The following is a 23,992-nucleotide window of genomic DNA, read 5'->3' as shown; positions in this document are numbered from 1 at the left end:
CAGAGACGATAACTATTGGATATTGGTCTTAATACCTGGGTGATGAAAAAATCTGTACAACAAACCTCCATGACATGAGTTTACCTGTGTAACAAACCTTCACAAGTACCCCTGAACCTAAAATGAAAGTTAAAAATAAATAGACTGGTCGCAGTGGCTCACACCTGTAATCCTAGCACTTTGGGAGACCGAGTCGGGCAGATTGCCTGAGCTCAGGAGTTTGAGACCAGCCTGGGCAACATGCTAAAACCCCATCTCTACTAAAATACAAAAAATTAGCCAGGTGTGGTGGCACGCGCCTGTAATTCTAGCTACTTGGGAGGGTAAGGCAGGAGAATCTCTTGAACCAGGGAGGTGGAAGTTGCAGTGAGCCGAGATTGTGCCACTGCACTCCAGCCTGGGTGACAGAGTGAGACTTCATCTCCAAAAAAGAAATAAAATAAATAAATTTTTAAAAACGCATTTTGTTTTAATGTTTATCTGATATTTGTACAGCTACATATGCTTTCTTGTGATCAGTATTTACACAGTCTTTTGTAAACAGTTTAGAAAGAGGCTCTTGGTACCTATATGGTTTCAGTAATTTTTTCACAATACTCCTAAACCACAAAAGAAGTCCAACAATTTCTTTCTTAATTAGGTACAAAACAACTCAGTGCCTGTTAGATACTGCATAACTTTTGTAGGGACATATATTTTCTACACAAGTAAAAACCAAGGAGCACGATTGCTCTATCATATAGTAATACTATATTTAACTTTGTAAGAAACTGTTAAACTGTCTTCAAAGTAGCTGTAGTGTTTTGCATTCCTACCAGCAATGAGCAAGAGCTCCCATGTTCCTTGCCAGTTTTTGTGTTTTTAATGCTTTGGATTTTAACCATTCTGATAGGTTTGTAGTGGCATCTCATTGTTGATTTAATTTACAATTCCTTAATGACATATATGTTGAACATCTTTTTATATGTTTATTTGCCATCTATATATCTTTTTTGGTATCTCTTCAGCTCTTTGCCATTTCTTTCACAGTGTCTTTTACAGAGCAAAATGTTTTTATTTTAGTAAGTATAACTTGTCAATGTTTCATTCATGGATTGTGTGTTTGTTGTATCTAAAATGCCATCACCAAATTTAAGGTCACCTACACTTCTTCCTTTGCTATCTTCTAGGAATTTTATAGTTTTGCATTTTATATTTAGATCTATGATCCACTTTGAGTTCATTTTTGGTAAGGTGTAAGGTCTTAGATTAGATTCATTTTTTGCTTACATGTGGATGACTAGTTATTCCAACATTATTTGTTGAAAAGACTCCTTTCTCTATTGAATTTCCTTTGCCTCTTTGTAAAAATTTATTGACTCTATGTATGTGATTCTTTTTATCTCTCTTCTGTTCCAGTTGGTCTATTTGTCTATTGTTTCATCAACAGCACACTGTCTTGATTTCTGTAGGGCTACAGGAATTTTTAAAGTTGGGTAGTGTCAATCCTCTGATTTTGTTTTCCTTTAATATTGTGTTAACTCTTCTGGGTCTTTTGCCTTTCCATTCAAATTAGAATCAGTTTGTTGATTCCATTTTGATTCCCACAGAATGGCTTGTGGGAATTTTGATTGAGATTGCACTGAAATGAGTTGAAAAGAACAGACAACTAACAATATTGAGACTTCCTATTCTTTAATATGGACTATTGCTCCATTTAGATCTTAGATCTATTTATTCTTTGATTTCCTTAATCAGAGTATTTTAGGTTTTTTTACATATATCTTATACATATTTTGTTAGGTTTATAACTATCTCATTTTTTTGATGATAATGTAAATGGTATTGTATGTTTAATTTGAAATATCACTTGTTCTTTGCTGGTATATAGGAAAGCAGTTGACTTTTGTATATTAACCTTGTATCTAGCAACCTTGCTATAATGGCCTATTAGATTTTTGTTGTTGTTGAACAAAAATAATTTTACTCATTTTATATTTCTTTTATTCTTTTTTATTGTCTTACTGCATTAGTTAGGACTTCCAGTACAATGTAGAATAGGTGTGGTGAGAAATGATGTCCTTGATTTATTCCTTTTCTTAGAGAAAAAGCATCTGTTTTCTCATGATTAAGATGTTAGCTATTTGTTTTTTGCAGATATTCTTTATGAAATTGAGGAAGTTTCTACTATTCTTAGTTTGCTGATAGTTTTTAAAAATCATAACAGGGCTATGGATTTTGCCAAATGATATTTCTTCATTTCTTATTGATCATATAATTTTTTCTTTAGTCTGTTGATGTGGTGGATTACATTAATTGATTTTTGAATATTGCATGAGTGTTGCATACCTGGGATAAACCCAGCTTAGTTATGGCACATGATTCTTTTTATACATTGTTGAATTCAGTTTGCTAACAATTTATTGAGGATTTTTGTATCTTTATTCATGAGAGATGTTGGTTTGTAGTTTTTTTTCTTATAGTACCTTTATCTACTTTTGGTAATAGGGTAATATAGTTTAAATGTATTGTGGAATGACACTGTACTTTGTACTTTTGTTCTTTTAAATTTGTTAAGGTTTGTTTTATAGCCCAGAATAAGATCTGTCTTATTAAATGTTCCATAGAGCTTGAGAAGAATGTGTATTCTGCTGTCGTTGAATGGAGTAATCTGTAAGTATCAATTAGATCCAGTTGATTGGTGATGTGCCAAGTTCAACTATATTCTTAGTGATTTTCAGCCTGTTGGATCTGTGAATTACAGTTAGATGGTACTGAAGGCTGCAAATATAATGAATTTGTATGTTTTCTTTGCAGTCCCATCTGTTTTTGCCTCATGAATTTTATTGCTATGTTGTTAGGTGTATGCTTATTAAGTATTACTACGTTTTCTTGAATAATGACCTTTTGATCATTGTGTAATGTCCCTCCATATCTCTAATCATTTTTCTTGCTCTGAAGTCCACATTGTCTCAAATTAATATAGCTACCCTAGCTTTGCTTTGATTAGTTAGCATGGTATATCTTTCTCTGTTCCTTTACTTTTAATCTTATTGTTTTCATATATTTAAAGCCAATTTCTGGTAGACACCATAGAGTTGGATTTGTTTATTCACCTACCCTGACAGCCTCTGTCTTTGAATTGATGTATTTAGACCATTCACATTTAAAGTGATTATTGATATATTTGCTTTAATATCAACCATATTTATGGCTATTTTCTCTTTATTGTCCTAGTTCTTTGTTTCTTTTTCACCTTCCATACCTTTCCTGCCTTCTCTGGCTTTAATTATATATTTAATATGATCCTATATCTTCTCCTTTCTCAGGGTATCAGTTAAATTTCCTAAAATTTTGTATAGTGGTTGCCTTAGAATTTGCAATGTACATTTACAGAATATCCAAGTCCACTTTTAAATATCACTATATCACTTCACGGATAATGCAGATATTCTGATTTCAGAGAATTCCCATTTCCTGCCTTTTGTCACTTATAAGATTCCTGTCATTTCACTTATCTATAAGCTATAATCACGGAGGACATTGTTACCATTATTATTATGAATAGTCTGTATCTGTTAGATCAGTTAAGAGAAAAGAATATAAAATAGTTTCTTTCTTTCTTTTTTTTTTTTTTTTTTTACAGGGCCTTGCTTTATTGCCTAGTCTAGAGTGTCGTGGTGTGATCACAGCTCACTGCAGTCTTAACCTCCCAGGCTCAAGTGATCTTCCCACCTCAGCCTCGAAGTGAGGTGGGACTACAGACACATGCCACCATGCCTGGCTAATTTTTGTATTTTTTGTAGAGATAGGCCTTTGTCGTGTTACCCAGGCTGATCTTGAACTCCTGGGCTCAAGCAATCCATCTGCTTTAGCCTCCCAAAATGCTGGGATTATAGGCATAAGCCACCATGCCTGGCGTTTTTTGCTTTTATTCCTTGACTAACATTTTTTCTCTCTTTATGTAGAGCTGTGTTTCTGACATGTATTATATTCCTTCTCTCTGAAGAACGTTTAAAAATATTTTCTTCCAATGCAGGGATACTGGCAACAAATTACCTCATTTTTTTTCTGAGAATGTTTTTATTTCTCTTTAAGTTTTGAAGGTTCTAGGTTGGTTGTGTTTTTCTTCAATGCTTAAATATTTTAAATATTTTAAGTTTTTCCCACCTCTTTTATCTCTCAAGATTTTCTTTTTGTCTTTGATTTTCTGTAGTTTGAATATAGCAAATTATTAGGTCTAGACATTTTTGCTATTGACAATTTTTTATGTTCTCTGAGCATCTAGGATCTGTGGTTTGTTGTTTACCATTAATTTTGGAAAATTCTTAGCCATTATTATTTCAAGTATTTCTCTTTCTTTGCTTTTTCTCCTTCTGTTACTCTCATTATGTATGTATTATAACTTTTGTAATTTTCCCAAAGATCTCAAGTATTCAGTTTTTTTTATTTTATTATTTTTTCTCTTTTCAATTTTAGAAGTTTCTAATGACACGTTTTCAAGCTCACTGATTCTTTTTTGGTGGTGTCCAGTATACTGATAAAAACATCAAAGGCATTCTTAATTTCTGTTACAATGTTTTTTATTTCTAACGTTTCCTTTTTTTCTTAGTTTTTCTAGCTTCCTGCTTACATTATCTATTTCTTATTACATGTTATCCACTTTTTCTATCAGTTGTCTTAATATGTTAGACATAATTATTTTAAATTTCCAATGTGATATTTGAAAAATTCTGCCATATCTGAGTTTGATACTCATGCTTACACTGTCTCTCCAGACTATGTTTTTTTTTTCTTTTTTATTATACTTTAAGTTCTAGGGAACGTGTGCGCAATGTGCAGGTTTGTTACATATGTATACATGTGCCACATTGGTGTGCTGCACCCATTAACTCGTCATTTACATTAGGTATATCTTCTAATGCTATCCCTCCCCTCCTCCCCCCACCCCACAACAGGCCCCAGTGTGTAATGTTCCCCTTCCTGTGTCCAAGTGTGCTCATTGTTCTATTCCCACCTATGAGTGAGAACATGCGGTGTTTGGTTTTCTGTTCTTGTGATAGTTTGCTGAGAATGATGGTTCCCAGCTGCATCCATGTCCCTGGAAAGGACATAAACTCATCCCTTTTTTTATGGCTGCATAGTATTCCATGGTGTATATGTGCCACATTTTCTCAATCCAGTCTGTCATTGATGGACATTTGGGTTTGTTCCAAGTCTTTGCTCTTGTGAATAGTGCTACTATAAACATACATGTGCATGTGTCTTTATAGCAGCATGATTTATAATCCTTTGGGTATATACCCAGTAATGGGATGACTGGGTCAAATGGTATTTCTAGTTCTAGATCCTTGAGGAATTGCCACACTGTCTTCCACAATGTGTGAACTAGTTTACAGTCCCACCAACAGTGTAAAAGTGTTCTTATTTCTCCACATCCTCTCCAGCACCTGTTGTTTCCTGACTTTTTAATGATCGCCATCCTAACTGGTGTGAGATGATATCTCATTGTGGTTTTGATTTGCATTTCTGTGATGGCTAGTGATGATGAGCATTTTTTCATGTGTCTGTTGGCTGCATAAATGTCTGCTTTTGAAAAGTGTCTGTTCATATCCTTTGCACACTTTTTGATGGGGTTCTTTGTTTTTTTCCTTGTAAATTTGTTTGAGTTCTTTGTAGGTTCTGGATATTAGCCCTTTGTCAGATGAGTAGATTGCAAAAATGTTCTCCCATTCTGTAGGTTGCCTGTTCACTCTGATGGTAGTTTCTTTTGCTGTGCAGAGGTTCTTTAGTTTAATTAGATCCCATTTGTCAATTTTGGCTTTTGTTGCCATTGCTTTTGGTGTTTTTAGTCATGAAGTCCCTGCCCATGCCTATGTCCTGAATGGTATTGCCTAGGTTTTCTTCTATGCCTAGGTTTTATGGTTTTAGGTATAACATTTAAGTCTCTAATCCATCTTGAATTAATTTTTGTATAAGCAATAAGGATAACCAGTTTCAGCTTTCTACATATGGCTAGCCAGTTTTCCCAGCAACATTTATTAAATAGGGAATCCTTTCCCCATTTCTTGTTTTTATCAGGTTTGTCAAAGACCAGATGGTTGTAGATGTGTGGTATTAAATCTGAGGGCTCCGTTCTGTTCCACTGGTCTATATCTCTGTTTTGGTACCTGCACCATGCTGTTTTGGTTACTGTAGCCTTGTAATATAGTTTGAAGTCAGGTAGCGTGATGCCTCCAGCTTGTCCTTTTGGCTTAGGATTGTCTTGGCAATGCAGCCTCTTTTTGGTTCCATATGAACTTTAAAGTAGTTTTTTCCAATTCTGTGAAGAAAGTCACTGGTAGCTTAATGGGGATGGCATTGAATCTATAAATTACCTGTGGTAGTATGGCCATTTCATGATACTGATGCTTCCTATCCATGAGCATGGAATATTCTTCCATTTGTTTGTGTCCTCTTTTATTTCATTGAGCAGTGGTTTGTAGTTCTCCTTGAAGAGGTCCTTCACATCCTTTGTAAGTTGTATTCCTAGGTATTTTATTCTCTTTTAAGCAATTGTGAATGAGAGTTCACTCATAATTTGACTCTCTGTTTGTCTGTTATTGGTGTATAAGAATGCTTGTGATTTTTCCACATTGATTTTGTATCCTGAGATTTTGCTGAAGTTGCTTATCTGCTTAAGGAGATATTGGGCTGAGATGATGAGGTTTTCTAAATGTACAATCATATAATCTACGAACAGGGACAATTTGATTTCCTCTTTTCCTAATTGAATACACTTTATTTCTTTTTCCTGCCTGATTGCCCTAGCCAGACTTCCAACACTATGTTGAATAGGAGTGGTGAGAGAGGGCATCCCTGTCTTGTGCCAGTTTTCAAAGAGAATGCTTCCAGCTTTTGCACATTCAGTATGATATTGGCTGTGGGTGTGTCATAAATAGCTCTTATTATTTTGAGATACGTTCCATCAGTACCGAATTTATAGAGAGTTTTTAGGATGAAGGGCTGTTGAATTTTGTCAAAGGCCTTTTCTGCATCTATTGACATAATCATGTGGTTTTTGTTTTTGGTTCCGTTTATATGCTGGATTACATTTATTGATTTGCATATGTTGAACCAGCCTTGCATCCCAGGGATGAAGCCGACTTGATCATGGTGGGTAAGTTTTTTGATGTGCTGCTGGATTTGGTTTGCCAGTATTTTATTGAGGATTTTTACATCGATGTTCATCAGGGATATTGGTCTAAAATTCTCTTTTTTTGTTGTGTCTCCACCAGGCTTTGGTATCAGGATGATGTTGGCCTCTTAAAATGAGTTAGGGAGGATTCCCTCTTTTTCTATTGATCGGAATAATTTCTGAAGGAATGGTACGAGCTCCTCTTTGTGCCTCTGGTAGAATTCAGCCATGAATCCGTCTGGTCCTGGACTTTTTTTGGTTGGTAGACTATTAATTATTGCCTCAATTTCAGAGCCTGTTATTGGTATATTCAGGGATTCCACTTCTTCCTGGTTTAGTGTAGGGAGGGTGTATGTGTCCAGGTATTTATCCATTTCTTCTAGGTTTTCTAGTTTATTTGCATAGAGGTGTTTATAGTATTCTCTGATGGTAGTTTTATTTCTGTGGGATCGGTGGTGATATCCCATTTATCATTTTTTATTGCATCTATTTGATTCTTCTCTCTTTTCTTCATTATTAATCTTGCTAGTGGTCTATCAATTTTGTTGATCCTTTCAAAAAACCAGCTCCTGGATTCTTTGATTTTTTAAGGGTTTTTTGTGTCTCTATCTTTTTCAGTTCTACTCTGATCTTAGTTATTTCTTGCCTTCTGTTTTTGAATGTGTTTGCTTTTGCTTCTCTAGGGCTTTTAATTGTGATGTTAGGGTGTCAGTTTTAGATCTTTCCTGCTTTCTCTTGTGGGCATTTAGTGCTATAAATTTCCCTCTACACACTGCTTTAAATGTGTCCCAGAGATTCTGGTATGTTGTGTCTTTGTTCTCATTGGTTTCAAAGAACATCTTTATCTCTGCCTTCATTTCGTCATGTACCCAGTAGTCATTCAGGAGCAGGTTGTTCAGTTTCCATGTAGTTGAGCAGTTTTGAGTGAGTTTCTTAATCCTGAATTTTAGTTTGATTGCACTGTGGTCTGAGAGACAGTTTGTTATAATTTCTCTTCTTTTACATTTGCTGAGGAGTACTTTACTTCCAACTATGTGGTCAATTTTGGAATAAGTGCAATGTGGTGCTGAGAAGAATGTATATTCTGTTGATTTGGGGTGTAGAGTTCTGTAGATGTCTATTAGGTCCTCTTGGTGCAGAGCTGAGTTCATTTCCTGGATATCCTTGTTAACTTTCTGTCTCTTTGATCTGTCTAATGTTGACAGTGGGGTGTTAAAGTCTCCCATTATTATTGTGTGGGAGTCTAAGGCTCTTTGTAGGTCTCTAAGGACTTCCTTAATGAATCTGGGTGCTCTTGTATTGAGTGTATATATGTTTAGGATAGTTAACTCTTCTTGTTGAATTGATCCTTTTACCATTATGTAATGGCCTTCTTTGTCTCTTTTTATCTTTGTTTGTTTAAAGTCTGTTTTATCAGAGACTAGGATTGCAACCCCTGCCTTTTTTTTGTTTTCTGTTTGCTTGGTAGATCTTCCTCCATCCCTTTATTTTGAGCCTATGTGTATCTCTGCACGTGAGATGGGTCTCTTGAATACAGCACACTGATGGTTCTTGACTCTTTATCCAATTTGCCAGTCTGTGTCTTTTAATTGGAGCATTTTGCCTATTTACATTTAAGGTTAATATTGTTGTGTGTGAATTTGATCCTGTCATTATGATGTTAACTGGTTATTTTACTCATTAGTTGATGCAGTTTCTTCCCAGCACTGCTGGTCTTTACATTTTGGCATGTTTTTGCAGTGGCTGGTAGCTGTTGTTCCTTTCCATGTTTAGTGCTTCCTTCAGGAACTCTTGTAGGGCAGGCCCGGTGGTGACAAAAATCTTGCTTTTCTCTAAAGGATTTTATTTCTCCTTCACTGGTGAAACTTAGTTTGACTGCATATGAAATTCTAAGTTGAAAATTCTTTTCTTTAAGAATGTTGAATATTGGCCCCCACTCTCTTCTGGCTTGTGGAGTTTCTGCCGAGAGATCCGCTGTTAGTCTGATGGGCTTCCCTTTGTGGGTAACCCGACCTTTCTCTCTGGCTGCCCTTAACATTTTTTCCTTCATTTCAACTTTGGTGAATCTGACAATTATGTGTCTTGGAGTTGCTCTTCTCAAGGAGTATTTTTGTGGTATTCTTTTTATTTCCCGAATTTGAATGTTGGCCTGCCTTGCTAGGTTGGGGAAGTTCTCCTGGATAATATCCTGAAGAGTGTTTTCCAACTTGGTTCCATTCTCCCCATCACTTTCAGGTACACCAATGAGACATAGATTTGGTCTTTTCACATAGTCCCATATTTCTTGGAGGCTTTGTTCGTTTCTTTTTATTCTTTTTTCTCTAAACTTCTCTTCTCGCTTCATTTCATTCATTTGATCTTCAATCAGTGATACCCTTTCTTCCAGTTGATCGAATTGGTTACTGTAGTTTGTGCATTCATCACGTATTTCTTGGTCCGTGGTTTTCAGCTCCATCAGGTCATTTAAGAACTTCTCTACATTGGTTATTCTAGTTAGCCATTCTTCTAATCTTTTTTCAAGGTTTTTGCCTTCTTTGTGATGGGTTCAAACTTCCTTCTTTAGCTCAGAGAAGTTTGATCATCTGAAGCCTTCTTCTTTCAACATGTCAAAGTCATTCTCCATCTAGCTTTGTTCCATTGCTGACGAGGAACTGCATTCCTTTGGTGGGAGAGAGGCACTCTAATTTTTAGAATTTTCAGCTTTTCTGCTCTGTTTTTTCCCTGTCTTTGTAATTTTATCTACCTTTGGTCTTTGATGATGGTGATGTACAGATGGGGTTTTGATGTGGTTGTCCTTTCTGTTTGTTAGTTTTCCCTCTAACAGTCAGGACCCTCAGCCCGCAGGTGTGTTGGAGTTTGCTCGAGGTCCACTCCAGAACCTGTTCGCCTGGGTATCATCAGCGGAGGCTGCAGAAGAGTGAATATTGCTGAACAGCAAATGTTGCTGCCTGATCGTTCCTCTGGAAGCTTTGTCTCAGAGGGGTACCCAGCTGTGTGAGGTGTCAGTCTGTCCCTACTGTGGGGTGCCTCCCAGTTAGGCTACTCGGTGGTCAGGGACCCATTTGAGCAGGCAGTCTGTCCATTCTCAGATGTCAAACTCCATGCTGGGAGTACCACTACTCTCTTCAAAGCTGTCAGACCAGGACATTTAAATCTGCAGAGGTTTCTGCTGCCTTTTGTTTGGCTATGCCCTGTCCTCAGAGGTAGAGTCTACAGAGGCAGGCAGGCCTCCTTGAGCTGCGGTGGGATCCACCCAGTTTGTGCTTCCCGGCTGGTTTGTTTACCTGCTCAAGCCTCAGCAATGGCGGGCACCCCTCCCACAGCCTCACTACTGCCTTACAGTTAGATCTCAGACTGCTGTCCTAGCAATGAGGTAGGCTCCATTGGCTGGGGACCCTCTGAGCTAGGCACAGGATATAATCTCCTGGTGTGCCATTTGCTAAGACCCTTGGAAAAGCGCAGTATTAAGGTGGGAGTGACCCGATTTTCCAGGTGCTGTGTGTCATGATTTCCCTTGGCTAGGAAAGGGAATTCCCCTCCCCCTTGCACTTCCTGGGTGAGGTGATGCCTCGTCCTGCTTTGGCTCTCACTGTGTGGGCTGCACTCACTGTCTGACACACCTCAGTGTGATGAACCCAGTACCTCAGTTGGAAATGCAGAAATCACGTGTCTTCTGCATTGCTCACGCTGGGAGCTGTAACCTGGAGCTGTTGCTATTCAGCCATCTTTGGTATTTGTATGATGTATTCTTATGATAAGGCCAGCTCTCATGAACAGCATATAGTTAGAGTTTTTTGTTCCAGTGTGAACATCTTTTCCTTTTAACTAGAATTTAGATGTATGTATATTTACTGTAAATACTGACATCTTTGAGATTAAATATTCCATTTTTATAAAATTTCTTTATAGAGCAGTTTTAGGTTCAGTTCACAGCAAAATTGAGCAGAAAGTACAGATTTCCTATATACTTTCTGCCATTCCCTCCACACAGGCTCCCCACTGTCAGCATCCTGCAGCAGAGTAAAACATTTATTATAACCAATGAACCTACACTGACACCACATTATTACCTAAAGTCCATAGTTTACTTAGGATTCACTGTTGGTGTTCATATCCTGGGTTTTGACAAATGTGTGATGACATGTATATGATCATTATAGTGTTGTACAGAATAGTTTCACTGCCCTAACCATCTTTTGTGCTCTTTCTATTTATTTCTCACTTACCCCTAACTCCTCACAGTCATTGACCTTTTTGTTGTGTCCGTGATTTTGCATTTTTCAGAATGTCTAACAGTTGGAGTCATACAGTATGTAGCAGTCTTTTTCTGCTCAGGTTGCCATAACAAAATACTGTAGACTAGGTAGCTGAAAGAACAGAACTTATTTTCTCACAGTTCTGAAGGTTGAGAAGTCCAAGATCAAGGTGCTGACTGGTGAGGAAGGGCTCTCCTTAGTTGTAGATAGCCACCTTCTCGCTGTACCTGCATGTGGTCTTTCTTTTAAGGCCACCAATTCTATAAGATTAGGACTCCACTCTTACAATCTCATTTTACCCTAATTACAATCTCATTATACCCCTCCATAAGGGCATATGTCCAAATACAGTCACATTAGAGATTAGAGTTTTGACATAAATTGGAGGGATAAAATTCAGATTTGCTTATTTCAACTTAGTAATATACATTTTGAGGTTCCTCCATTTCTTCAATGGCCTGGTGGCTAATTTCCTTTTAGCCCTGAATAATACTGAATACTCTGGATGTACCATAGTTAATATATCTATTTACCTACTGAAGAATGTTATGGGTTTTTTCCCCAAGTTTTGGCAATTATGAATAAAGCTGCTGTAAACATCCATGTGCAGGTTTGTACATGGACATGTTTTCAATTCATAGGGGTAAATATCAAGTACTACAATTGCTGGATTATATGGCAAGAATAGGTTTAGTTTTTAAGAAACAGCCAAAGTGTCTTCCAGAGTCGCTATGCCATTTTACATTCTCACCAGCAATGAATGAGGATTCCTGTTGCTACACATTCTTTTCTGGATTGATGTCAGTTTTTTGGAGTTAGGTCATTCTAATAACTATGTAATTGTGTTTCATTGTTTTTTTTAATTCACAATTTCCTAATGACATATATATTAAACGTCACTTTATATGCTTACTTAACATCTGTATGTCTTCTTCAGTAAGATGTCTGTTAAGTTGTTTTGCCCATCTTTCAAATGGGATGTTTGTTTTAATATTGAGTTTTAAGAGTTCTTTGCATATTTTGGGTAACAGTCTTTTATCAGATATATCTTTTGCAATATAATTTCCCAACCTGTGGCATGACTTTTCATTCTTTTCACAATGTCTATACAGAGCAGAAGTTGTTGAATTTTAATTAAGTCCAGCTTATCAATTTCTTTTTTGTTGTTGATTGTGTCTTTTGTATTTTATCTACAAAGTCATCTCCATGCCCAATGTCGCCTAGGATTCTTGTATATTATCTTCTAGAAGTTTTATAGTTTTCCATTTTCTATTTAGATCTATGATATATTTTGAGTTAATTTTTGTGAAGGGTATAAGGTCTGTATCTGGATTTATATTTTATTGCATAGGGATGACTTGTTACTCCAGCATCATTTGTTGAAAAGATATTCCTTTCATCATAAAATTACCTTTGCTCCTTCATTAAAATTGGTTAACCATATTTGTGTGAATCCAATTCTGGCTCTCTGTTCTGTGCCATTGATCTATTTGTCTATTCTTTTTATAAGACCACACTGTCTTGACTACCGTAGCTAATAATAAGTCAGTCATCTAACTTTGTTCTTCTCCTTCAACATTGTGTTGTCTCTTGTCTTAGTTCCTTTGCATTGCTATAAAGGAATATCTCAGGCTGGGTAATTTATAAATAAAACAGGTTTGTTTGGTTTACAGTTCTACAGACTATAGAAAAAGCATGGTGTCAGCATCTGCTTAGGGTCTAAGGAAGCTTTCGCTCACAATGTAAGGGGAAGGGGAGCCAGCATATTACACGACAAGTGAGGGAGCAAAAGAAAGATGGGAGGAGATATCAGGCTCTTTTTAACAATCAGATCTATAGGAAACTAGTAGAATGAGAACTCACTGATTATTTCTATGAGGACAGCACCAAGACATTCATGAGGGATCTGCCCTCACGACCTAAATACCTAATACCAGCTACCACCTCCAATATTGGGGATCCGGTTTCTACATGACCTTTGGAGAGGACAAATACCCAAATGATATCAACCATTCTGGGTATTTTGCCTCTTCATATAAACCTTAGAACTAGTTTGTCAATATTCACAAAATAGCTTGCTGGGGTTTTGATTGGGATTACATTGAATCTCTAAGGAAGAACTGATACCTTGAAAATATTGTCATCCTAACTCTAAGCATATAATCTCTCTCCATTTATTTAGTTCTTCCTTGATTTCTTTTATCAGAGTTTCGTAGTTTCCTACTATAGATTTTACATGTATTTTGTCAGATTTATACCTAAGTATTCAATTTTGGGGGGCACTGTTGTAACTGATGTGTTTTTAATTTCAAATTCCACTTGTTCATTGTCGGCATAAAGGAAAACAATTGACTTTTGAGGAGGAGACCCAAGATGGCTGACCAGACACAGCCAGGAAGAGCATCTCCCACTGAGAGACCAGACCATCAAGAAGGCTGACACACTCTGAGCACGTCTTTGGGAGGAGGGCATTGAGAGTGGACAGAGGGAGGATGCAGACACTGGGCTGAAGGGGTAGGAAGCTGGGAAGCCTGCACAGGGCTGCCAAGCATCAGGACTCATTCTTGGCCCCCAGCAATTTTTGGGGAAAGAGTGAGTTAAATAGGTGAGGAGTGGTCTTATCTCACCAAGTACCTCCAGAATCCTAGCTGCAGAAGACCCTATTGCCCCAACAGACATTTGAGCTGGCAGGGAGAACTGCTTTAAGAGGTGGCAGGGACAGGGGTCCAGACTATGTGGATCCCAGAGGGTTTGGCACTGGAATGGCTACAGTGGAGCATGGCCAGCGATGCCCATCCCCCAAGGCTTGCCATGCTTCTCTAGGTGACTTTGACCTTTGTTAATTGTCAGGCCTGGACAAAACAGAGCTGTCAGTGACATCGGGCCAGTCTTATCTGAGCACCTCCCTGTCTGCCAGCCTTTCCTGGGGTCCCTGCCTGGCCATGCCTACTTGCACCACAGTCTCCAATGCCCAATTCTGGTGCTTCCTGGTGGCCACCGCCATAGTGCCTTTGCCAGAAGACCTTGGCTAACCATCAGAAAGCTTCTGTAGAGGGACCCCACCAATGTGCACCCACATGCAGCCTCCTCCCACCACCTTGTCATTGTGCACTAACTTTCAGCCTCCCCACAATGCTTTGCCAGCATGCTCACATGGATGCCATCAGGCCACCGCTGGCATGTGCACGCAAGGACCCCACAGCACCACTGCTGACATGCATCTGCAGACAGCACTACGCTGCTGCCTTGTCACAGTCAGCATATGCACGTGTGCAGAATCCACAGTGCTGCTGCCTAGTCACCACTGGCACATGCGGGGACCCTGCTGTCACCAACACCCTGACAAAGCACTTTGCTGGCACCCCCCAACTGAGTGTTGTTCTCAGCAGACTGGGAGAACCTTGGCCCTGCAAACATAGCAGGTGTTTAACCTCAAGGAACCAGAGAGAAAAGCCACAGGCCTGGTCCCATATGAAGAAGATTGAAACTGGACCCCCCCCTTCCTTTCACCACATGTAAAAATCAACCCAAGATGGATCAAAGAGTCAAATGTAAAACCTACAACCATAAAAACCCTAGAAGGAAAATCTAGAAAATACCCTTCTGGACACATGCATGTGCACGTTCATCACAGCACCATTCACAATAGCAGAGACATAGAGTCAACCCAGATGCCCATCAACAGTGGACTGGATAAAGAAAATATGGTACATATATACCATAAAATAGTATGCAGCCATAAAAAGAATGAGCTCATGTCCTTTGCAGCAACATGGAAAGAGCTAGCAGCCATTATCCTAAGCGAATTAATGCAGGAACAGAAAACCAAATACCACATGTTCTCACTTATAAGTGGGAGCTAATTATTGAGCGCACATTTACACAAAGAAGGGAACAACAGACACTGGGGCCTACTTGAGGATGGAGAACGGGTGGAGGGTGACGATCAAAAAAACTACTGTTGGGTAATATGCTCTCAGTACCTGGGTGACAAAATAATTTGTGAACCTAACTCCTGTGACACACAATTTACCCATCTAACAGACCTCCACATGTACCTAAAATAATAGAAAAAAATAAAGTAACACATGTAACTTTTGTACATTAACCTTGTGTCCTGCAACCTTGCCATAACTGCTAGTCATAATTCCAACATCCCTGTTGTATCTGAATTTTGTTGTAATGCTTTCTCTGTTTCTTCACACTTTTTTGTCTATTAATATGCATTGTAATATTTTATTAAAAGTCAGACATGATATACTAGGAAAAGAAACTCCAGTAAATGGGTCCCTAATTTTGTGGTGAATAAGTATGAGGGGAAAAAAAAGTCTTCTATAATCTTATGGTTAGGTGTCAATCTTTTGGTGATCCTGTGTCCCTGGACTATGAACTTCTCCAGTGCTTCTCAGTTTTTTTCCCTTCTTATGTGGGGCAGGATGGCTAGACGGGGCTGGAGTTGGGTATTTCCCTTCATGTAGGCTTGTTGGGCTCTGATAAAACCTTAGCAGGTTTGGCTCTGGTAAAAAGTATGTGTCCTGAGAGCAGACCTTGTTAAGAAGAACAGACTGTTCTGGCACATTTTGAAGTGGTTCCTTTTTCCTCTCCCTCTACTGGGAACATAAGGGGATTTTTTTCTCCACTATTCATTGTGAGAACCTGGTACAGCTCCTGGAAGCAAAACTCACAAAAGTGTGGAAACTCCCTATAACTGAGCCTCCTTGGAGTTTTTAATCCTTCAGACATGTCCTCACTGAGGTTCCAGCAATTCACTAATTGCAGTTCAGGTTTTCTTATCCTGGTTATAAAGGTTTCTGCCTCATTAAGTTGTGATTCCCTATCTTTACCTGTCTCTCCAATTTTGGGGGCAGCAGTTTGCCCTGTGACGTCTTTTCTATGAAGTACCTACGAAGAGTTATTTTTCAACTTGTTCAGCTTTTTACTTGTTAGGATGGAGTGACACTTTCTGAGATTTGTACATATTAGACTGGAAATTGAAAGTTCCATTAAAAATTTTTTTATCTTCCTTACCTCAGGAAAGGTATTTATCTCTTCGTTGCTCTCTTTTGGACTAGTGACTTATGGCATCCTTCCATTGGTGTCAGTCATTTATCTTATTTTAATAATTTAAACTTTTTTCTAAAATATGTATACCATAAAATAATCAGGTAATACATTCATTTGTTTAATAACTAGGTGTATCTATGAAATAGCAGGATTCTCACGTATATACTGAGGAGAACTATTGTCTTTATTTTTATGTTTTAAGTATGTACTATATTTTAATAAGTCAGTGCTACTTACTGTGGACATATGATTGTTACAAAAATTAGAGAAAATATTTTTGTCCGGTTAAACAATATATAGTTTGTCTTTCTTTTATAGTGAACTACAAAAATATCTCTTGTTCAGAACTTGAATATGTATTGAATGAAATACCAAAATGAAAATATTTGAGCGCAAGTATTCTTTGAGATATCTTTGGTTTACTTTTTAAACAATTTTTACTATGAAATATGTTACAGGCAATTTCATAAGACTTATATGTAAATTTTAACAAATAAGCATTAAGCAAAACTAGGATAACCAATACTTAGGTCAAGAAATAGAGTTCTACTCTCACATAAGATCTTCAGTGTGTCTCTCACAGTTTTCTCCCTCCTCTCAGTGGCAATAACTATATTGATTTTAAGATAACAGTTTTCTTATTTCTTCTTATTTTGGTCAAACCATATGTAATTGCCAATATTCAATTATTTTTGACCTATAAGAAAATGACAAATTTATGTGGTTCAACCTAATAGTTTTACCATTTCAGTATGTAATTATAATTTTTGAAGCTTTTAAGAATAAATAATTCTCTAAATATCCTTTCTCATCTTGCTTTTTAAAATTTAATGTAATGTAAAACATGTAACCATATTTTGTTTATTTTCATTGCTGTGTGAAGGCAGTACTGTTTGTTATGGGTATGTAAGTCAAGATCTTGTTGGAAAAGAGACAGCACAAATTGAGTTTAATTTGAGTTTAATAAAGTGGCATACTCTTATAAAGGAGGAGTGTCCAGCAAAAAATATAAGGAACAATTTAATAATCTCGAGGCAGAAAAAGTGGGATAATGTTACTACCCCTAACCTTGAAGGGGAAAGGAGAAGGAATGGTTACTGGAGACTTAGGTAAAAGAGAGCTCTATGGAGAGAGTAGTGTAATAAGAGGTAAGAGGTCTGGGAAAGGTACACACCCACTGCCATGATGCTGCAGGGAAGAAACCATGGAAATACATTCCTTGATCTCATTGTATTTCCTCCCTCTGATCTTCTGCCGTGATTCCATTGGCTGAATTCACTTGGAAGCCAGAGGAGCAAGCAAGCCCATTGATTCACTCTTTGGAGGTTCACTCTTTGCAACATACATTAACTGGAGAAAGTTGGAGAGTAAATCTGGAAGGTAAAAAAATAGATGTCTTCTCAGTTTAATTCATTTGGCCTTCAGTATTATTATCTTGTTTTTCATTCAGGTGATGAAAATGTGTCTCCAACCTAAGAAACATTAAGCCCTATTAGAATCCATAATATTTCAGAGTAATTTCAATGGGGTTTTACTCCCATCTGTAACCTACAACATTCATTGTTCAGCATCAACGTTCTGTATATAAAGTGGCAGAGGATAAAAGGGGGTAGTGGTGTAAGAAATAATTAATGGACAGAAATCATCGCCACAGTTGCCATTTCTATAACTAGTTATGAAGGCAATTAATTATAGCTGCCTTCCTCCATCACCCTTCCATGTTCTCACTAGTCTTTGCCTCCGCTTTGACTAGATGATATTTTTTTACCTGGTAAGGTAACCCAAACCTTTATTGTTATGATAGCTGATACCTTGGTGGTTTTGTTAAATTTCTGCCATCCCTATTTATCTTGTATTTTGAGCAAGGGAGTATTTAAAGTAGCCCAGTGAAACCCGAGGGATCAAAATTAGTCCTTCTTGCCTCCACTAATTAGGAGAAACTTACTTTTTACCAATTATTGAGACCAAGCCAGTACAGAAACTTCTTCTCTCTGTCAATTTATTTAATGACATGGGATCCCCAAATGGCAAGATGGCAGTCTCAGCTTCTAGTTTATTGGAAGCGTGACTATTTGGTGGGAGCATTCTTCTTTTGAGCATCAGGAAGAATGCTTCTGCATGGAGCTTGCTTATTGAAAGTCATTGGGAAATGAAGCAAAAGTTCTTTAAGTGGGTAATTAAAGCATATGTGGTATGAGATTGGTAGGCTATGGCACAGATAGGGCCATATATTGGCATACGTTTTAAAGCATACATGACATCCTGTAAATCAAGACTGTAGCCTCTCAGAGTGTTTTCTTTCAGAAGTCATAGTAACCAAGACTTCACCTAGCCATTTCACTGTTCCATCAAACTTGCTGCTTCTGGGTAATGGAGGCTTGTGCTAATACCAGTGAATCTTATAGGCATGAACTCATTATGACACATCAGTTGCATAAAACATGCCCCTGGTTAGAGATGATGTATAGGATACTATGGCAGTCGAAAAGATATTCTTCAAGTTTATGAACAATAATATTGGTAGAAGTTCTACAGGCAGAGAAAGTGATTTAGTGCCTATAATAAATGCCTAACTCACTGAGGGCAGTTCGCTTGCCTCTCTATGATAGAAAATGTACAGTAGTGCATCTGCAACCAGATGTTTTGCTAATTCTTCTGGAAAATGATGCTATACTTGGAGGCTTAACTTTGGCTTATGCTTTTGACAGTTTCAGCACTCAGCAGTGGCAATATCCATATTATTTTTGATAGGAAAAACCCTATACCATTAAGTGTATTCAAAACCCACTGTCACCATGGCCTCTTGGTACTTAGGTCCATGGAATAAGCACTAATGTAGCTGAGGCATGAGGTTGACTAGTATTTATAGACAGGCCCTCTAATTGAGAGCTTACACTATGGTAAATGGCTTCCTATGCACCTTTACATGGGGGATGGATAATTTTATACTCTATCATCCTATTCTAGAAAATCATACATAAAACTCTCCAAGACATACCTGTCACCATTTTTTCAATCTTTCTCCCCCAAGTCTTCAACTGATTACCTGGCCAATTCCATTAGCCTGCCTACAAATCAATGTAAATCTAAATCTCAAACCATCTCTAGTCCCACATATAGTGGAGTCTTAGTTGTACTCCTCACATTTCTGTTCACAAGAAGGATTTCTTCTTACTATTGTCTTTCAGGTCCTCCCTTTCTTGTGACTACAATACAGTGTCAAATAGTGGGTTAATATATAAAAGAGGACAAGCATTCTAATACAAAAATTGGGAAAAGATAGAAATAGGCTTTGAAAAGTTTGCTTCTCAATGTTATTAGTGGGAGTATATAATGATTTTTAAAACTCTTAATTATTTAAAAATATATCTACGATACTACATATCTGTACCCATAAGATTCTGAAGTATTTCAGTATTTAGATTTTTCCTTAAGAGGTGGCACCTTCTCACTTAACCTTGGTCTCAGACCCCTGTCCTTAACTTTCCATATTCTTATTATGTAATTTTTTTTCCTGATGTTTTTGAGTTGAATGAAGGAGAGGGATGACAACTTGTATTTAGTCCACTGACTTGTTCACATGTTCTAATTTTGTTACAACTTACAGGAGATTAATTGATGGTTATTCAGCTATGCAATTTAATATGGGAAATTGCTAGCTTAATAAAATGAAGAAAGGAATATGTCATTGTCTCTCAATATGTTTTATGTTTTTAGAGTAGATGTATTTTCTTTTCAATGTATTTCAAACATCTATTTTGTAGCTCTGAAGGTGGCTCAGATGATAGGTAAAAGTCTTTTGCCGATAGACTCAAAATCAGAAGATCAGCTTCATATTAAGAAACACAAAATTGCCCAAGTGGAAACATGTAGTATGTACAATATTAACAAATAACTTTAAGTTATATTAATATTCATATTCAGAAGAATAAGTCTGGAATGTGGTCATAAATGGATATCAAACAAACCAGTTTTGATGTTTGTATCTGGACCATTACAGTAATAACAGCAAACATTTTGTTATTAATACTTTTTGAGAATTTATTTTCAAATATTTAATAAATAATCCACAAAGAATTTCTATGAGGGAAATACTGAAATACTACTACTATGACTATTTAGGAGATGTAGAGAGTAAGACATGGAGTAACTGCCTAAAGTCACATCATTAGAGATGGATTTCAAACCCGGATAATCTAGCTCTTTATTCTGTTGTGATCACCCCAGGAAAACTAGAGGAAATCTTAGAAGAATCTGACTATATTCGGCTTTAAAGTATATAGTGAGATAGTTTCCTCGAACCTCTCATGCAAACTCTTCTTTTGCTCTTGCTATTTCTTTTGCTACCATTTTTCTGTGGCTACCAGAAATTCTTAAATTACTCTTATAGCATGCAATTGTGTTACCTTAACAATTATAGTATGTTCCTCAGTTTCAGGATTTTAAGTGACAATACATGTTGATAAATTGATTTTAAAAAATGACATTTACATGTTTTCTTGTTTATTTTTACATAAATTTCTTTTTTGTGAGTAGATATACATCTGTTCTTGATTTTTTTTAAAACAGTGAAACAAATGATTTTTTTAACATGTTGGAGAAAATCTCTTACGAATATCCCAATACCATGTTTCATGATGAAGTGAAATGTTCAATTAAAGTTAAAAATAAGACAAAATTCCTAGTGCTGCTAAAGTGTGGTTGTAAAATGTATAACCAGTGTAGTGAAAAAGGAAAACTGTTATTATAAATATTAGAAGAAATGATGCAACATGATTATTACTTATAGATTATTAGATTTTTACTTTTAAAGCTTAAAAGAATCAAATAAAAGAAAACTTAGTATCAATGTGATGTTCAGCAATGTGGCTAACACAAATTTGGCAAAGAAAAACAAAGGCATTTCTATATATCTCAGCAGTGAAAAGAGCACAAAAATAATAAAATAACTGATAAATAAATAGGAAATACGTGGCCTCATATGATGGAAACAATGAACTTTAATGACTAAAGAAGTGTTGGCTACACAGGGAGATATTTCATGCTCATCAGTGAAGGACTCTTAAAAATAATGGGTAAATAACTTACTTCCAATCAAAATACCAGTGGTTGTTTATTGCTTTTGGTGTTGATGAAATTTTATAAAAATGATTCTAAAACTTGGCAACAATAACATATTTCAATTTGAAAATAATTGATTAATAAAAGAGGACAGGGCACTGGCACTTGACCTAACTACATAATAAAAACCTACATTATAAAGTAATAAACATGAGGGAGGTTTCAGGATGGCTGAATAGGAACACCTCCAGTCTATAGCTCCCAGTGTGAGCGATACAGAAGGTGGGTGATTTCTGCATTTCCAACTGAGGTACCAGGTTCATCTCACTGGGGTTTGTTGGACAGTGGGTGCAGCCCACGGAGTGTGAGCTGAAGCAAGGCAGGGCATCACCTCACCCAGAAATCACAAGGGTTTGGGGAATTCCCTTTCCTAGCCAAGGGATGCCATGACAGATGGTACCTGGAAAATCAGGTCACTCCCACCCTAATACTGCACTTTTCCATCAGTCTTAGCAAACAGCACACCAAGAGATTATATCCCACACCTGGCTCGGAGGGTCCCATGCCCACGGAGCCTCACTCACTGCTAGCACAGCAGTCTGAGATTGAACTGCAAGGCGGCAGCAAGGCTAGGGGTGGGGCGTCCACCATTGCTGAGGCTTGAGTAGGTAAACAAAGTGACCAGGAAGCTCGAACTGAGTGGAGACCACCGCAGCTCAATAAGGCCTGCCTGCCTCTGTAGACTCCACCTCTTGGGGGAGGGCATAACTGAACAAAAGGAAGCAGAAACTTCTGCAGACTTAAACATCCCTAACAGCTTTGAAGAGAGTAGTGGTTCTCCCAGTACAGAGTTTGAGATCTGAGAATGGACAGACTGCCTCCTCAAGTGGGTCCCTGACCCTGAGTAGCCTGACTGGGAGACACCTCCTGGTAGGGGCCGACTGACACCTCTTATGACTGGGTGCCCCTCTGAGACAAAGCTTCCAGAGGACTGATCAGGCAGCAACATTTGCCATTCTGCAATATTGGCTGTTCTGCTGCCTCCACTGGTGACACCCAGGCAAACACTGTCTGGAGTGGACCTCCAGCTAACTCCAACAGACCTGCAGCTGAGGGTCCTTACTGTTAGACGGAAAACTAACAAACAGAAAGGACAACCACACCAAAACCCCATTTGCACGTCACCATCATCAAAGACCAAAGGTAGGTAAAACCACAAAGATGGGGAGAAATCAGAGCAGAAAAGCTGAAAATTCTAAAAATCAGACAGCTCTTCTCCTCCAAAGGAACACAGCTCCTTGCCAACAAGGAACAAAGCTGGATGGAGAATGACTGATGTGTTGAGAGAAGAAGGCTTCAGACAATCGGTAATAACAAACTTCTCCAAGCTAAAGAAGGATGTTCAAACCCATTGCAAAACAACTAAAAACCTTGAAAAAGAGTAGACGAATGGCTAACTAGAATAAATGGTGTAGAGAAGACCTTAAGTGACTGGATGGAGCAGAAAACCATGGCATGAGAACTACATGACACATGCACAAGCTTCAGTAGCCAATTCGATCAAGTGGAAGAAAGGGTATCAGTGATTGAAGATCAAATGAATGAAATGAAGCGAGAAGAGAAGGCTAGAGAAAAAAGAGTAAAAAGAAATGAACAAAGCCTCCAAGAAATGTGAGACTATGTGAAAAGACCAAATCTACATTTGATTGGTGTACCTGAAAGTGACAGGGAGAATGGAACGAAGTTGCAAAACACTCTTCAGGATATTATCCAGGAGAACTTCCCCAACCTAGCAATGCAGGCCAACATTCAAATTCAGGAAATACAGAGAATGCCACAAAGATACACCTCAAGAAGAGCAACTCAAAGACACATAATTGTCAGATTCACCAAAGTTGAAATGAAGGAAAAAATGTTAAGAGCAGCCAGAGAGAAAGGTTGGGTTACCCACAAAGGGAAGCCCATCAGACTAACAGCAGATCTCTCGGCAGAAACTCTACAAGCCAGAAGAGAGTGGTGGCCAATATTCAACATACTTAAAGAAACAAATTTTCACCCAGAAGTTCACATCTAGCCAAACCAAGCTTTGTAAGTGAAGGAGAAATAAAATCCTTTACAGACAAGCAAATGCTGAAAGATTTTGTCACCACCAGGCCTGCTTTACAAGAGCTCCTGAAGGAAGCACTAAACATGGAAAGGAACAACCGGTACCAGCCACTGCAAAAACATGCCAAATTGTAAAGATCATCAATGCTAGGAAGAAACCACATCAACTAACAAGCAAAATAACCAGCTAACATCATAATGACAGGATCAAATTCACACATAACAATATTAACCTTAAATGTAAATGGACTAAATGCTCCAATTAAAAGACACAGACTGGCAAATTGGATAAAGAGTCAAGAACCATCAGTGTGCTGTATTCAGGAGACCCATCTCACATGCAGAGACA

General features: G+C 37.7%; 1 protein-coding gene and 1 long non-coding RNA gene across 13 annotated transcripts in view; one reads left to right on the top strand and one right to left on the bottom strand.

Moving 5' to 3' along the window:
- Nucleotides 1-23,992, top strand: part of LOC105479927 (coiled-coil domain containing 7) — a 436,030-nt gene that overhangs the window by 290,179 nt on the left and 121,859 nt on the right. The gene's annotated exons all lie outside the window — the stretch shown is intronic.
- LOC105479926 (uncharacterized) overlaps nucleotides 17,711-23,992 on the bottom strand; it is a 75,194-nt gene continuing 68,912 nt past the window's right edge. Inside the window, exon 3 of the long non-coding RNA XR_986172.2 lies at nucleotides 17,711-17,849. This is a non-coding gene — a long non-coding RNA (uncharacterized lncRNA). The remainder of the gene's footprint in view (nucleotides 17,850-23,992) is intronic.

This window comes from Macaca nemestrina, chromosome 9 (assembly GCF_043159975.1).
Source record: "Macaca nemestrina isolate mMacNem1 chromosome 9, mMacNem.hap1, whole genome shotgun sequence".
NCBI lineage: Eukaryota > Metazoa > Chordata > Mammalia > Primates > Cercopithecidae > Macaca > Macaca nemestrina.
Note: the sequence above shows the minus strand (reverse complement) of the source record. Positions and strands in the feature narration are given on the sequence as shown.